Here is a 15,641-nt window from a genome sequence, read left to right as displayed (position 1 = left end):
TTGGTTGGTTCTAGTAATCAGTCAGGGACCTTGTGTATACTTCAACGAGGTCGCCATGAAGACGTCGATAATAAAGGCTTCGAAGCTTCACATTCTCTAACCCTTCTTCAAATAACTGGCCTTCTAAGCCTGGAATTATTATTGTTGAGCGTTTTTGAACACTTTTAACGGAATTTGTGTCTTTAAGTTTCGGTGACTACACGGAGTTTGCAAACTCGCACGACAGCGACAAACAGCAGCTTCCAATCTTCTTCATCTAAGAACTTGTATGCGCGACTGATCAGTCCAAGCCGTTTATTAATTTTTATGCATGCGCTTCATTATGCTTAGAAAATAGAAAATCCTTGTCGACTTAAACTGCCAAATCTTTTTCAACTATCGACTTCTCGATAATTACGCTCTCGTTGAAAAATAGAAATTTGTTAAGCCAATTTGTAATATGATATATCAAACTCAAGAAAATATGATATTTTATAAAATATGATATTTTAGAACTCCAGAACTAAGTTCTGTACGATGTTGCAGATCTACGGGATCATGAAATGTTTATTGCCATTTTTTCGCGAATCTCAGCAGCAAATTGTGATACAAATAAAAACCGAGCTATTGTTGCCCAAGCAAAATCTATTGCCGAGTCCAGGCTCTGCTGACTTGGCCTAAGCGCGAGGGCTCAACCTTTTCGACGAGCTCGAGCCCAAGTTCCAACTTCCCTGTCGAGTTTTACGTTCAATTAGCGGCCGCCCCAGAGTACATACAGTCGGCTTAGAGGAGACTCAGGCGCCTATAGGCAACCTAACTGTATTCAGCGGCTATTCACGAGCCGATTGCATGAGTGATTGCCTGATAGGCCAAATATACGAAATCAGACCGAAAGAAGCAGCTAGCCAGGCTTCTGTGGGCAGACGCTGTTATTTGAGCATATCATGACTATATACCGCTCGTGGTATGGCGTCGATGTATGTTCGCGCGTACGTGTTTAGTCATATATACGATGGAACAAAATGAGAATTGACTTTGGATTTTTTTAGCATACGTGGTATTTAGCCAGTAATTCCATTACATACGTGACAAAAATCATTGACAAACTTGATAATGATTACGTGACAGCAAAAAATAAATCTCTTCAGCTCCATGAGAAAATTTAAAAGTCTAATCATAAGGAATTTAAAAGCAAAGAAAACACCAAGCAAATTCACCATATCGATATTGAAAACGTTTCGGAGTCCAGCTCCATCATCAGTTCGAAAAACTAAATGAATAAAATCATATTATAGGTCAGAATTCTAAGACAGACATAAAACCTAAACAAGACCTAACATTATATCGAAAAACGGGACTCGATTGGAACAACTTAGTCCTTGGGGTCACGAAGAGAATATAAAAGCCTAGCGATTCACTATTTCCAGATTATATGAACTAAACGCATTATTGAGACACGGTTTTCGTTTGAAGATATGCAGAGACTCCAAAATTCTCAAATCCGAGCAGCCAGAAGTTGAACCGAGTATCCTGAAATCACTCTCAGCTGCAGCCACGTCGCACTGTTCAGCATGGAGGCGCACGGAAGAATGAGGAGGCTTGGAGAGAGGCAAGTTAGAACGATAGCTCCTGCGATGGTGTTCAGAAACCCAGATGTAGAAGTTACGCGACGTCATTCCAACGTACGCTGATGCGCAGCGCGCCTAACTGAACTCATAGATCAGGTTTGATCGCATCTGCATGGGCAGGAATAGCGTACTTATACCCGAAGAAAGAACCAATTTTGAAATCATTTACCAGCAAAACATGCAAGGCTTCGTCAAAAAAACATTGGCTTAGGTTATCCGCACAGCCTGAGACTCATAAATCTTTTGTAATTGAAGACTAGGATTAAGCTTGTGCTTCCTGGCTGGTATAGAGGTGATGAGGTTAGTTAACAACCGATTTTAGATGGAGTAAAGATGCGTGCACCTCGATTACACTTGAAATAATATGCGAATAATTTTTGAAATAATATGCGTACACACCAGAGATTGGACACATTGGACTAAATTAAATATTGAGCTTCTCACGGACACTTTTTAAATAGTAATCAAACTTGTAGTGCTCATTGTCAGGTACGCCGCCGGAGAAGCAAAATGAAATAACGAGTTTTTTTTATTTAGGCAAAGGGCAAAATTTGTGGAATTTGATATGCAGTTGATCGTTGTTTCAACAACCTCGAGATGCAGGTTGTTTTTAAGCTAAAAGTTGTTTCGAGTGACAATCATCAATGTTGTTTTTAGATTTTCCGATCAATTCACCTCCAAATAAGGCGCTTTAAACACATACATTTATGACTTTTTGAACATACTCGTAATATTTAGCCAAACCTGAAAGTTGACCAAAAACATAACTCAAATAAGGATTGTGGTGGCTTCACATTCAAGCATGCTATAACATAACATAACATAGCAAGATCAGCGTTGCAGAAAAGGTCATGTTTGCCTGCCGCCAATTCTTATAATGCTCTTCACTTGTCTCGGAGAGATCTTGCATGGAGCCTTTTGGCCAGATATATCCAAAACTGACGTTGAAGCTAAGAAGCTGCTGAACATCCACGAATTTGTGAGTTAGGAGGCACTTTTAGTCGAAACATATATGGCGTTATCTATAGTCTGTTCCTGAACGCACGTAGACTCGAAGCGTTATCATTGGGAAGCTGTTCCACATGTCGGTGACTCGAACCGAAAAGCAGTGTTGTCGCATGGATTAATTGCACCGCAGTTTTCTTTTGTTATAGTAGTCGCTGCCCCTGGAGTACTTGTTTCATATTCTAGTAATCCTTCTGGGACTGGAATAGGTTATCAAAATATCGCTAAATGCACATATTGTGTTGTACTCGTGCACAAAAATTTACGTAATGCGCAAGTGCTTGGTCCGCTTTTTAGCACCAGCAAAACTTATGTACGCTAGACTTTTCTAAAATAGTGTTATCAAGAAATATGGCTGAACAGCTATTCGTAGGTTTGCTTACATATTTTGTTTGCCATTTACATTTTTTGTCTTCCCGATCGTTAATTCATGTTCAATTCAATTTAACCTGAATTAAGTGATTTTAAGTCCGATAAGCGTTCAGGTGTGATAAGTGTTGGTCGGACAAGTGTTAAGGTCAGACTCACAATAGTTAAGGGCCGATTAAGGTCCTGCACTGAAGTTCCAGTGTAGTTCCATTACCAATGCTTTTTATGTATTACTTTTTTCTTCATATTTTCATGAGTCGAAAGAGGTTGTTTTCGTGACTAAGGAGATCAAAAAGCAGGGTAGCAAGTGGCATTTCAATATATTGCGACGATTCGAATATTGCTCACTTCCAAGTAAAATGAAGGTCTGTCAACTACCAAGAAAATTATCGCTAAAAGCCATTCTCTGGCATTCATTCGAAAAGGAAAAAGGTAATAACTAATGCCCTAATATCGAATACAACATCATATAAACATTTTCTTTTGTATCTGCACTTACATTTAGATTTAATTTTATGTAATCAAAATTTCGTAATGAATAGATCAGGTTTATCAATAATTAAATCATTTGATTTTTTATAAAAAATTATGATTTTTTAATTTTTTTATATATTCAAATATATTGAGTGGCAGTCTTTAATTTATTTTGTGGTATTCTTATTCATGGTTTAGTATAAATGTGCTATGACAAATTAGAATATAAACCTGTAGCCTTTAGTGTGTAGGTATTATGTTCCAATGGATTGTATGTTCTTGGTACAGAGGCATCAAGTGTTGCAATACATTGTACATAGCTAGCAGCTTAGCTAATTCTTATAAGGCTATAAGTAGTCTTTAACTAACTATTTGAGTAATTACACTATTTGTTATATATTAATTACAGTTTACAATTTACATGTGTTAGCTAGCTTATACATATAAGAAGGGTTGGTTGCGATTGTATTGACCTTTTAGGCATTTAGAAAAATTTTCACCCTAATATGAGTATTCTAATTAAAATATTTAATTTCAGTCTTTAAATATGTGAATTTATAACTAGAAACAAAACAATTACAATTATAAAACTATATATAAAATAATTAAATGCAGTGCATGGAAGTAAAATGTTTGAATTGTTTACATGTTTATTTCAAACAGTGTTAACTGTTCTCGTAACTTCGTAAGTCTCGTTTCAAGTCGTTTGAGGTTTGTTTGGTTGTCGTTCAGTTAATGTTTAGTATTGGTTTATTGGTCTGAATTAAATGGGAACAGTGCAGTCAGTCACTCAGTCACTACTAGTCGGTGTGTTTAGAGGGTATAGAGTCTGGTAGATTTATAGGACATAAAACTAGTAAATCTATTGATAGTGCTGTGCACTGTTGACTGTGCTATCAGCTACCTATCTGTTATGTGACTCTTCAATGTTTAGAAGATCCGCATTCCTGAAGTGTTGTTGTATATTGAAGCCAGTTAAATGGTCAATATTTAGCTCATTACCTTGCTCCATACAAAATTTACAAAGCTAATGAATAGACTTATCAATAATTGTTTATCCAAAAGTCCCAAAGAGGTAAACACCACCTTGGTCACTCTTGAAGGCAATAACTGCCCTTTTTAGCCATCGATGTATTGTTATTGTTAGTAGGCTAATTGCAATAAAAAAAATAACATTTCAAAAAGACGAAAAAGCTGAAAAAAATCAAATAAATAAAAAATAAAAAAAATCATTGGTTTTTATTTATTTTTTTTAAATAGAAAAATTACCAACCCTGGAATAGATAAAAACTTCAATTCGCCGCTGCAACAGAAGCAGCTTCCTCTGCTTCTTCCTCTCACCAACACATTTCTCTCATCCATCATGAAGTTTTCTGTGTAGTGGCCTGCTCTATTATTATCATATCAGCAGTAAATATTTAATTGTTGAGGCAAGTGGAGTGTTGAAAATTGTGTGGCACCAATGGAGGGGAATAATATAAAATAATAATATAAGCAATTTCAAATGTGATTTATGCGCGTATACATATTCGAGCAGTGACTCCGAGCATGACTACCAAGCAGGATTTGGAGTCTCAATCGTTCCCCTCCGGACGTGAGCTGCGAGTGGGGAAGAACCACAGGAAGTGGATAAAACAAGAGAGTCTCAACCGAGGTCTTGAGTACCAAAAATAGTTTTAAAAACGAAAAACCATTGCATATACTCGAAAAAAGCTCCACATTAACAAAAAATGCCGTGATATGTCGAAAATATAATTTTTTTGAATGAATTATATTCCATGAATATTTAGTTTCAATGAAGCACGTTGTGGTGATAGATGTATACTATACCAACCATGCCTCAGCGTCTCTGCACGTGGGCCCTGCGATAGGCGGATGCTAAAAACTGATATAAACTCAAAGATATGTTTCGATGTGAAGGCCAGCAGTTGAGCTCTTTTCGAGTGTATGCAATGGTTAATTTGAATTTAAGAGAAAATCTTATGACACGACTTAATTAACATGGATAAGCCAACTTCAATATTACTATGAGCAGTTCAAGTTCAGAGAACAGCGAAACGATATGAAGGTTAAATATTGAGCCTGCCAATCGACATTTGCGCGGGTACTTCCATATTCAAATGTGTGCGTTAATTTCAATCCTTAGTCACTTTTGAAGCACTGCAGTGGTGGCTGAAAAACTTAACGCACGGCAATTAGATTGGAGGTATAGATAACAGAATTGGTCTGTTTATACATTGTCGATCACAGAGGATGCACTGGTTTGAAATATGTGACATGAGATATGAGTATGGAGTATGAAAAAATATTTTGACAATTATGACTATGGCAGTAGTATTTATAGAAAATTTTTTCTTCGAATAAAAACAAATGCAGTTTATGATCCACTTACCGAAGGGATGAGACGGACGAAGGAAATCTTGCCCCACTGTTCACGCATGACGACTATTCGAATGCTGCCTAGCAACAAAATCGAGCAAAGTGTTGTCACCGAGGTTATGAAACGTGTTCTGAAATTTGTTATTTAAACAATATTGATTAAATTTTTTACAAACTGAATTTTTCAGCGAATCTAATGACTTTTAATCTTGAAAGAAAATCTCACTCCAAGTCCAATCCTAGTTTAAAATTCGAAGGAAAGGTGAATTGGCTAGGTAATATCATGGCACGATAAGTATCCTGGATGCGCTCTCGAACAGGCCCCTATACATTTACGGTGTCAAGATGTCAATACGCAAGCGAACGTCCACAAATGTAGAATAGATATTTCTGCCTAGTAGATTTCCCTTGCAGTCAATTTATATAGGCCGCATTACTTTGTTCAATATTTCCGCACTTTAAACAGTAACTGACGTATAAAGCCATGAACCACGCGCAGGTAACACAACCAAATTCTCTCCATGCTGCGAGCAAATGCCAGCAACAATGCCAGAGGAGGAACCTCCCTATACGCTGCCACCTGCCTATCGCTGGCACCTCCCTCCGCTGACACCTCCCTACACAACTCAAAGACTTGAATTTTATCGGGAAAAGCTACTAGCAACATTCAAGTTCACCGTGAAATTGCACGGAACAAGTAATTGATGCTCATTTTAGGTTTCAAACTAAATGATACTTATGTAAGCATGCCCCTGGACCGGGTGGAATTTTACAATCGAGCTTGATAACTTGATCAATTCCAAAATATCTGTCAAGTTAAAGGAAGCAAAGTCAAGATTTAAGTTTTTGTAAGATGACAATGTTGATACCATTTGTCCCTTGATATTTCCTGATTGATGTCTTCCTTGTTGAAAGATAAGATCCTTCACATGCGATATGTTCATGAGCATTTCCTTGTATTAGCCTTTCCTGTTTATCAAGTCACGCCCTTGGTGACGTCAATTAGCGTAGCTATATGAGCTCTGCCCAAACCAGGAAACTCAGTCTTGGGCCGAGAACCGTCGAGTATACGCCCATACTCCTGTCCTTAACAATCAGGACAGTAACTCTAAATTAATGTCAGAGTAGAAGATACACTCTAGACTTATCCATACTTCAACTGGACGCCGAAGACATCAGTGTTAGAGCTCCAACTTATTAACTGATTATCCTAAACCGTAAGCCGAACTATAATCCTAAAAGTATATTATATAATCGTTTACGCTGTCCCTCTATATCCTCGGATCCAGCTACAACCGAACCACCCTCAGGTCATACTTAATTACAATTCATATAAGGGTTGCATAGAAAAGCAACCTGTTACAGTACGGTTACCGACCAGTTAACAACACCGTACACTGGCGCCCGAAATCGTAACCTGTTACATTTTTTGATGCATTATATGTTAATTTTATTATAAATATTAAAAATCTTCAATTCCACCTGACGCCTTGGAATGACCTTACACTTAGAAATATTGAGAGTGACAGAATGTGCAAATAGTCACACGCTTTCTGCGCGTAGCACTACCTACTACACCCTTTTGCCGGATCAAACTGGATCAGGTTGTCCCCCCGAAGACCAAAATTGCATCACTATTTCGACAATATCTCACACATTTCTCGTAGAGTACAATTCATAGGTGCATCTTGAACGTGTCGAGTTAGTAACATGAATTTTACGTGCAGGTATTGGGGAAAACTTTTCGCTCTCTACAAAATTATGTATTTGCATTGCAAATTTCTCGAGTTAGTTCTCAGACGCTACGAGCTTTTTTCGGTAAAATTGTGTATGAGAACATTCTTTACAAAGAGTATTGTAATCATTATCAGGTTTTGCAATGTCTGGCGTTGCAGCATTTCTTTAAAATATGAACAACTATACGCCATTTCCGGTGTCATGACATTTGAGATTATTAAGATGCATTTTAATGCAAGTATCCTTGCTTAGTCCAATAGGTGGTTGTATGAGATATCTTTATTTTTTCCAGCAACGGAAAACTAGCTTCCTGAAATGGGGAAAAAGCTATAGCTTCCTGCAACGGAAAAATAGCTTCCAGCAATGGGGAAATAGCTATAGCTTCCAGCAATGGGGAAATAGCTATAGCATCCTGCAACGGGAAAATAGCTATAGCTTCCAGCAATGGGGAAATAGCTATAGCTTACTGCAACGGGAAAATAGCTATAGCTTCCAGCAACGGGAAAATAGCTATAGCTTCCAGCAATGGGGAAAAAGCTATAGCTTCCTGCAACGGGGAAATAGCTATAGCTTCCAGCAATGGGGAAATAGCTATAGCATCCTGCAACGGTAAAATAGCTATAGCTTCCAGCAATGGGGAAATAGCTATAGCTTCCTGCAACGGGAAAATAGCTATAGCATCCTGCAACGGGAAAATAGCTTCAGCAATTGAGAATTTTTCCAATCAAGATTTGGTAAACTTACTTGACGTTCTCTTCGCTGATAAATTCTTTATGAACTGGCTATGGAAGCAGACTAATGATACAAATACCAGAGTATGTGTGAATTTTTAAGCTATATTCCAATATGAATAAGTGTCGTTTTTCTTTTAATACCGGTTGGCTCATTATTTTCCTAGAACGGTAGGAGAGGTTCTTTCCCTAGAACGGTCAGTGTTGGAGAGGCTCTTATCAAGCTCATCTCAGCAGTCTCGCGATAAGAAGCTTGTGGGGATAGAGAACTATTCACTTGTTTCCTGTAATGCTTTGCGCAGTGTAATATCATTCAATAATATAACAAATATCATTTACATATCATCCTGGAAATCATCGAACCTCTGACACATTTATTCGAGCGGCTTATCGTATCATGCATGATAACTGTAATGAATGATATATGTAATAAATGTCTCGCCAGAATGTGTGTCCAGTGGACATTCGGTTTCAGCCTTTAATTAGAATCGAAGCCATCATGCAGAGAAATTAGTGAAATTCTGTCCAAATATCGCACTTTTCGCCATTGTGTGAGTCATCATGACACATTTTGTCTCTACGTAAGGGCGTATCAGGGCTACGAACACAAATTTCAACGAGTGCATGTACACAGTTTATAGTCACACCTACAAGCCTCATCACAGTTCACAGTCACACCTACAAACCTCACCACAGTTCGCAGTCACACCGACAAGCCTCATCACAGTTCATAGTCACACCTACAAGCCTCATCACAGTCACAGTCACACCTACAAGCCTCATCACAGTTCACAGTCACACCTACAAGCCTCATCACAGTTCAACAAGCCTCATCACATATCACAGTCACATCTACAAGCCTCATCACAGTCATAGTCACACCTACAAGCCTCATCACAGTTCATAGTCACACCTACAAGCCTCATCACAGTTCATAGTCACACCTACAAGCCTCATCACAGTTCATAGTCACACCTACAAGCCTCATCACAGTTCACAGTCACACCTACAAGCCTCATCACAGTTCATAGTCACACCTACAAGCCTCATCACAGTTCATAGTCACATCTACAAGCCTCATCACAGTTTATACTCAAATTAGGCATTTCTGGAATTAAAAAAATTTACTTAAACGTCAATTACGAAAGCCAGGTCACTTTTAAAACTATAAACGGATTAAAAAATGAGCTGAAGGGGTGCAGTAGAAAAATACATTAGCTACTTTCATTTTCAGAGTATTCGCATGCACCGCTGCTCCCTGCAATACGGTAAAAACCAATTTTAAGCAACATTTCAGCCGAAGTATAACTGTTATCTGCCGATAATCATTTACGTAATAATTTCCGCCCGAAAAGCAGTATTAGCTTTAGACTTCATTTGAAGCTATAGACATCATCATTTGAAGACATTATCATTTTATAAACATAATTTGACATCACCTGAAGTTAAGTGTACAAGGATCAATTTCCTCCTTGATGCTGGTTAACGAAATTACATCGTCTTTGTATAATTTTTACTAGATGGATGCATACATTGGAAAAACTTTATTTACATCCCAACGTCATTGCCAATAAATATATACAAATAGGATTGACACCAAACAAAAATTCCATTTTATTCCATCAGGAGGCACAACCCTATTTTCGGGAAGCTGTTTCGAAACGTTGTTAGATGGGAGAAAGATTTTCTGTGCATGATCGACAAAGTAGCTTATTGGAAGTGGGCGGTAATTGGCCCCACTGAAGGTGTGCATCCTGCCACGGAGTATATTTTTGCCAAGGTGAATGTTCCCACTATACCCAGTCGAGTTATACGTTCCATTAGCGGCCGCCTCAGAGTACATACAGTCGGCTTATAGGTGAGTCAGCCCTAACAAAATTTAGAGTCGCCCCAGCTTCTGGTAATCCAAATCAGAAGCTGCCGCGTCTGTAAATTTTCACTGGGAGGCGCCTATAGGCCACCTAACTGCATTCAGCGGCTATTCACGAGCCGATTGCGGGAGTCGATTGCCCGATAGGCCGAATATACGAAATCAAACCGAAAAAAGCAGCTGGCCAGGCTTCTGAGGGCAGACGCTGTTATTTGAGCGAGCCATGGCCATCTCCTGCTCATCATATGGCGTCGATGTATGTACACGGGCACGTTTGTCAAGGCATACGATGGAATGAAATGAGAATTGATTTTGCCAATTTTTAAGCTTACGTGTTAATTGTAAGATAATCATTTCATTAATTATAGGTCAAAAATATATGGATTTATTTGGCTATCTTTAAAAACCACATGGTGCTTGAATGCATGGAAATATGATTAAGGGGTCCATGAGCAGAAAAATACTTGAAGAGTACGTGGCAGTAAAAAAGTAATGTTTGTAGCTCCATGAGATAAATTTCAAATTCTTGTCATAACATACATAACTAAGCTGCTAATTGGCAGAAAACCAACAGATGAACGTTCGGTTTTGCATTTAGGGCCTACAAGTATTTTATTATATGTTTAAGTCGCTATGAGTTGGAATGAAACTGTTTGAAATTGTGATGGCAGTGCATTACCTTATAACAGACATTGAACAATGTACGGTACCTTCGGTTATTCAAACAAGGTCTACAAAATTTCAATATTTTCAGGGTAGGTTCACAATTGCATCATATTTTGGTGTGGTTCACATAATTCCTTCACTGAATTATGATCTTTTTTTTCAATGGCGGTTACGGGGAGCTACTGGGCGTGAGTGTCATGCCCAACGTACATAACTCTGCTCTGGGACCTAACTAATTTTTGAAGGAATTAACAAAAAGTTTAGTCATTAGTTTAAACAACCTCGATGACAAAACCTGATCAATGCTTTACGGTTCTTGTTCCTCATAGTTACTTTATCATGCTCGCAGGGCAAAATTGCTGCTAGCCTCGTGAAATTTTTAAATATTATTCCTGTTTAACGTGATGCAGCTTGAGGGAGTGAGTGAGTAGTGTCGTACATGAGGCATGAGGACTAGAAAGTAGTAAGACAGTAAGTACTGCCCCAAGCACGATTTTTAGCTCGTGTCATAAGGTGCCTGTACACAGGGATAGTACTAGCCGCTAGTTCATCCGGCGCTTGAACTGTCCACGCTACTAGCCTCGTGTATAGGGGTTCAGCCGCTTCAGAGGCATGCGCCGGCAAGTGCCCGAGACGCGGCCGAGAAAGACAACGATGTGTTGATATCTTGGTTGGAGAAGTGGCTAGTAGCGCTGATGCAGCCATGGCGAGAGCATTTGTGCCGCTCCTGTGAAGTATCTTGGGTCAAGTGAATCATGGCTTGTTTGAACGATAATGTTTCTAAGAGGAATCCAACAAAATGGATTCCAGACGATATTCAATTATTCTTTGAAATATGAATCAAAGTGGAATGTTTGCCATGACGGTTACTCTAACAAAATGAAGAGAGAAACGAGTATTTTGAAACTGGAAGAAGACCGTATTAGTCAGGGTTTAGTTGTTCCCGACGTTGCATTTTTAAAGGTTAGAATAAAGAGTATAAAAACGACGTACAGACTCGAGTTGTTGAAGGTGATCCCACTACCCATCTTCGCAGATCTCACTCGACGGCTTCTAACGACGCACTGGCGGGCGCGAACGAGAAGATAGCGGCACCTTCTACTCTCCTCGTGTGTACAGGCTTACTAGCCGGATAGTAACCAAGCGACCGACACTATCCAGATTTACTAGCCGTCTGCACTATCCCTGTGTACAAGCACCTTTAGACTCTTAAGTACGATTCATGGCGCCAATGCAGCGCCTTTTTATTCAGCTGCCTCGTTTACACAAGAGTACCTAAATTATGCCATATACGCCTTAGACTCGAGAACATCCTTCGCGATGTTCTGCCTTTGTATAATGAAACGGTACAACCTAAACGGCTCGTCGTTTATTCACGGTATTGAAGCATTCTTGCCAATCACATATGTACTGGAGCCCACATCTTAAATCCTTGAAAATCTCAACTGCTGTGTTTTAAATTCAAATCACACACAAAGTAATTAATTAATGTAAATAATTCGAATTACGGGTGATAAAATAATAAAGCCCTCCGATTTAGAAGGAAAGTGGGAATAATACAGAATGTTTAATCTAAAAATTTATTTTGGTCAACATGGAATTAAAATTACAAAATTTAAAATAGCATATAACTAAAATATTTGATTTTGTTCGTCATCTTAAATCAAAATATTTGTCACTACATAGAAAATCAAAGCATTTTATTTTTATTTGTCGATTTGCTCCGGGATTTTTTTTACGGTGTCTCGGAACAACTTTCAAATTTATAAGAACTTCGAATCATTAAAATGTTTGAAAACAACTTCTAAGCGAGATTATTTATACATTCGAAACACATTTCACGATTATAAGGAAGTCCGTTGAAAGTTGGCTGGAGCTGATATGATTTTCCGGGAATGGTCACGACTTCCCGTACAGGCAAAGGAAGCGACTATAATTTGTTTCTGCACTTCAAGAAGCACATGAACGCCAAGCGTCGTCAAGCCGGCAACAAAATCAAGTCAGAAATGCAGTGGTTAAGAAGTATACGGCACACTTCTATGAGTAGAGCATTAAAAACTAATATAACGTTCCGATAAGTACCTCAATATTGAACGAAATTATGTAAAGTAGATTGAGGTACACGTTTGCTGTAATGAAAACTTATTGACAAGAATTGACTGAATAAGTGTCAGGTTATTTAATGCCTTACGCTAAGTATTTGCTGAACAGTATTTTCCCATCGTCAAGTGCCAGTGCGTCGTTCGCTTCCATAGAAGCCGTCGAGTGAGGTCTAAACACCGTGGAGTATGGAACTTGACGGCAATGGCAAGTTTTAGGAGGCGTTTTATGAAGCAGTTGGTGACAATTCCAGCTACGGAGGTGAAAAATTTTGCCAATCAGTGTAGAGTGAGACCTAATGGAGTCTCGTTCATGCTTCAAAACAAAATTTTCTCAATTAGATTTTATTGGAAAATTGCTCGTGAAGTACATTCCACAGTATATCGTACTTTTGGAATATCTATAACAAAAGTTCAATATCATCTGAACACCTCTAGGCGTTCTTAGAACCGTCGTCTTTGGGACGAGACTTAGTTCATAACATTAAATGCACTTGTCCCAAGCAGAATAAAGAGGGACACAGATTTGCACAGTACGGCTGCTGTAGCCCAACTGCATGTTGCACTGGTATTAGCGCGCGGTCTCGAGCTACCGCGTGCAAAAATAAGTGTGAACGGTTGTGGGTGGTGAGGCGCTGCAGCAAGCGCGTCACCGCCCATGTCGATGCCCCTAGTGTAAACGGGCCTTAAGGCGTATATGGCGGATTTTAGGTACTTTTGTGTGAACGAGGCGGCCTAAACGCTGAACACAAAAGCCGCTGAATTGGCTTTTGGTTCTTTTTTTTTTTTTTTTTTTTTTTACCCAGTAAAAGTGATTTATGGGCGGGAACAACTTTCAGTGTTGGCAACACCCCCCGAAACATCTCCTCAGTCTCGAGCTCTTCCTCTCTCGAATGGTTCAGTATGATCAGTTCACACTTCCCCTGGTTTACCTCCAGCCCTACGGCTCTAAAGTCCTCAACGAGTTTTTGTACTGCCTGGTTCATGGTTCATGAGAGTCTATGAAACAAGCTAAAAATCGTGCTTGGGGCAGTACTTACTGTTCTACTACTTCTCTGTCCTCATACCTGTGTTTAGAGGACTGAAAAGTAGGCTAAGTTGACGGATTCGATAGCTAAAGCTGGAAACTATATGGCTGTAGACGATATTTTCCTTTCAAAACTAGATTTAGCGTATTTGTAACTCTGGTATAATTAAAGAGGATCGAGTCTTCAAAGTATGAAATAAATGTACATAGTAATGATTTTTTCAATAAATTTTCTGACAAATTTATTTTAATATTTTTAATTTGCTTTAAAAACCATAAAAAACAGAGAAGTAACATGAACTATGATTTTTATTCTTCAAAAATATGACAACTCGTTGCTCTAGCCCTAGCGAAAAGAAACATGTTTAGAACACTTATGAAACACATTTCAACGAATAAACGAAGAGCCGACTGACTGCTGCAGTTGATAAAGATTCCATTATCGGAACAATTGCCTCTCTGGAGAACCAATGAACAATTATGAACATTTATAATTCGCGACAAATTTTGGACGTGGAGGAACAACCAATGCGCTCCTCGCTTTGGAAATATCATGATCAACAACATGACTTGTGTCTCGCAAATCAACTTTGTACCCAATCCGGATATATCGAGAGGGCTATTTCTTATTCTATATCTGTCGTGGATTGTAGTTGTTCTGCTTAAATTTTGTACAGAGGTCTTAAAAAGATCTTGCACGATGATCTTCATTGGTCAAGCACATACTCAAATTGTTCCTTTGAGTTTCAGACCCTTATTGTGCCCTAAATTCCGTTACTTCGCAATGAAGCTATGCTTGTAAACTTGGCAAAATAAATATAATTAATGAGTCAGAAGCATTATATTTAACCATCTTATTGCTATTTTCTGCTCGAAGTGGAAGGCTGCTACCAGAGATAGCGGTCCCGTTTAGTTCACGATATTTTCAACCTGCGTCGGTCAACTTGCTTGTGAGGCTGAATTGCATCAGTAGATTTGTGTCATATTTTGTTTATGGTGTAGAAGCTGATTACTGAATATTTATTTAGCATTGTCATTTCAATACAAGTCAATTGTGAAAATTTAATATTAAGGTCAAATTTACGTCTAAATTCACGTTTTTTGGAATTTTCATTGACTATGCGGCAGTTCTAGAAATTGTTTGAGTAGAGAATAATGTGAAGGGGAAAGATTTGGCAGGCATCCACATAAAAATAAGATTATTGTCAGATAGCGAATTTTAAAAACTTTTGTTTTCTGATCCATTATAATGTCTATTATATACATATTTTTCACATGGCTAATAGATATTAGAGCCGAGGAACGTCTCTTCATCACTGGAATAGAATAACATATGTCATTTCATGCTTACAATTTTTCATACCAACTCATTAGCTCGTGCTTCCTTTTAACAATGAATATTCTTCTCATTCAATTATCCGACAGTGATATGTGTTTATGAAAGCATTTACTGTCAATAATCTAACAAATCTTTCACAAGGGCATGACCAGGTTAACGTTTTACAAAGTCTCTAACTTTCTTATTCTTGTAATTGATCAGATTATGTCTGAAGTGTGCTCAGAATATATCTGAAGTGTGCTCAGAATATATCTGAAGTGTGCTCAGAATACATCTGAAGTGTGCTCAGAATATATCTGAAGTGTGCTCAGAATATATCTGAAGTGTGCTCAGAATAT

This window comes from Hyalella azteca, unplaced genomic scaffold (genome assembly GCF_000764305.2).
Source record: "Hyalella azteca isolate HAZT.00-mixed unplaced genomic scaffold, Hazt_2.0.2 contig7276, whole genome shotgun sequence".
NCBI classification, from domain to species: domain Eukaryota; kingdom Metazoa; phylum Arthropoda; class Malacostraca; order Amphipoda; family Hyalellidae; genus Hyalella; species Hyalella azteca.
The sequence above is the reverse complement of the archived record's forward strand: the minus strand, read 5'-3'. Positions refer to the sequence as shown.